The sequence below is a fragment of the Chiloscyllium punctatum genome, unplaced genomic scaffold, assembly GCF_047496795.1.
Source record: "Chiloscyllium punctatum isolate Juve2018m unplaced genomic scaffold, sChiPun1.3 scaffold_370, whole genome shotgun sequence".
Lineage (NCBI taxonomy): Eukaryota > Metazoa > Chordata > Chondrichthyes > Orectolobiformes > Hemiscylliidae > Chiloscyllium > Chiloscyllium punctatum.
Window position 1 is genome coordinate 70,001 of NW_027310104.1, and position 2,500 is coordinate 72,500.

At 63.8% G+C, this 2,500-nt stretch overlaps 1 non-coding gene across 1 annotated transcript; it reads right to left on the bottom strand.

The window, feature by feature from the left end:
• Positions 1-775: 775 nt before the first annotated feature.
• LOC140472587 (5.8S ribosomal RNA) lies at positions 776-929 on the bottom strand. The gene has a single exon (XR_011957749.1). It is a non-coding gene; the product is annotated as a 5.8S ribosomal RNA (ribosomal RNA).
• Between the last annotated feature and the right edge of the window lie 1,571 nt (positions 930-2,500).

Genomic DNA, 2,500 nt, shown 5'->3' on the forward strand with positions numbered 1-2,500 from the left:
GAGCACACACCACGCCCGCCAACCCCTCCGTACCTCCCGAGACCGGTGGCAGGACGGAGCGGAAAACGTGCGGACTGAACGGGAGAGCCAAGAGCCAGCGATCCACGCGCGTGCGACCGTCCAAGTCACAGCGTTCGACGAAAACCTCCTCCCTCGGCCAGGCACTCGGCGCCAGCAGGGGAGACAGGATCAGACGCCCCGCCGGCCACTTAAGGCCGAGGACGAACCACGAGACGGGCGGCTGCAGCAGCGGGCGGCCTGCAGCTCCCAGCACTCTCAATCGATCAACCATCGAGTCGGGTCAGCGTGTCAAACCGGCGAGCTCCACGGTCAGGCCGGCGGCGCACCAGCACCGGACCTCCGCGGCTCCCTTCACTCTTTCCACTGCCAGCCAACCGAGAGACGGACCCAATGCGGACGTGCAGAGCTTAGGCAGACCCCCCACTGGAGGCTCAACACTTCGTGGCAGCTCCGTGTCCCAGAGACCAGGAGGGTTGGCACACACACACAGTGTGAACCACCGACAGCCATTCTGGGACCGGTGACAGCCGTGCTGGCCCCACTGCCACGACACAGACGGACGCCAGGCCGCGCTCCCCGGCGGGGGGATGGCGTCGAGCCTGACGAACGGAATGTGCAGGGTGGGGGGGAAAGGCCAAGCGCTCCGACGCCGGAGGGCTCCGGAGTCTGAACTTAGGGGGACAAAGAGGACGGGTCCTCTGCGACACCCCAGCCGCGCTCTCGCCAGCCAAGGCGAGTGCGATTGATTGCCAAACGACCCTCAGACAGGCGTGGCCCCGGGAAGAACCCGGGGCCGCAAAGTGCGTTCAAAGTGTCGATGATCAATGTGTCCTGCAATTCACATTAATTCTCGCAGCTAGCTGCGTTCGTCATCGACGCACGAGCCGAGTGATCCACCGTCAAGAGTTGTCTGAGTTTGTTTTAGGTCTCTCCCTCGCCAGAGGAAAGCGACCCGGACCGCACATACGCTCCCCACCTTGAGCTACAGCCACCTGCACGCCGGCGTGCGGGCGGAGCAGGGTGGCGTGAAGCGATGGGGAGCACCATCCTGGTGCGGCCCGCAGAAACATACGTCTATTGGGGGGAGGAGGACAGGGCGCCCAAGAGGCGATGCGTGCCCCAACGCACCGCAGCGACGGAGGCAGGATCACCGCCACCATGTCGCCCGCCTAGTATCACGAGGCGTGCAGCAGCTTTGCCCTAGGAAAAGCAGAGGCGGGAACGGGCACCGGCCATCGGTTCGGCAGCGTCACTGACGCGTGCACGTGGCGGCGTGTCGGCGAGCGGACTTCCTGCGAGGAGGCGGGGGCGGCACTCGCCCGAGCAGACGCCCGCCCGGCCCAGCCACCGCCGAGGTGGACTGGGAGTCGCGGCAACGGCTCGTCATACTCGTTCCCACACTCACAGCGCAGCTTGCCCGCAAGCCACCGACCACCGATCGACGCCAGGCGCCCCGACCGAGAGCGGGATCGCTCGTTCGCCCTGCTGGCAGTTCGCTGGGGATCACTACTGCACGGAGCTCGGAGACCGACGGGCGGCAACTCGAGAGTCTTTAAACCACCACCCCCATCCCGCAAGTGCAAAGAGGCTGTATACGCACAGACGGGTGAGGGGAATAGGTACCCCGTCGGGTTTGAAGGGAGCGTGACTAGATAGCAACGATGTAAACCCAGCCGATTTGGGAGCGAAAGACCGGCGCCTGCATCACCGGCTTCGTTTCCCGTGGCTGGAGAGTACACCGAAACCCTCCGTCTGTCGCGAGCTCCCGACGACGCGGTGCCGCCAAGCAGCAGGGCCGGACCTGGTGTGGCTCCCCTCGTCGATCACAGACCGGTCGGCACTACTGACGAGACGGTGGAACGGGCTTCGCCCCTTGTGACGAAGGGTGATGCGAACCCGCCCGCCCGCGTGCGTTCGGGGTGGACTCGGCAAACGGAGATTTGAAATCGGAAAGTGTCCTCCTGCCCCGCGCAGGTAGGCGCCCAACAGTTGTGGGGGGTTTGGCGGTGACCACGGCTGCAGGGCCTGCTACCCCGACGAGCTCTCCTGCTGGCCCCGAAACCACCCTCGCGAGACAAGTTGAAACGGAAACGGGCGTACCCCCAAGCCGACGATCCTTTCTTATTTGTTACTTTTTTTTTCACTTGCTCGAGTTGTGGGGATTTGGCGGTGACCACGGCTGCAGGGCCTGCTACCCCGACGAGCTCTCCTGCTGGCCCCGAAACCACCCTCGCGAGACAAGTTGAAACGGAAACGGGCGTACCCCCAAGCCGACAGAGATCCTTTCTTATTTGTTACTTTTTTTTTTCACTTGCTCGAGTTGTGGGGGTTTGGCGGTGACCACGGCTGCAGGGCCTGCTACCCCGACGAGCTCTCCTGCTGGCCCCGAAACCACCCTCGCGAGACAAGTTGAAACGGAAACGGGCGTACCCCCAAGCCGACGATCCTTTCTTATTTGTTACTTTTTTTTTCACTTGCT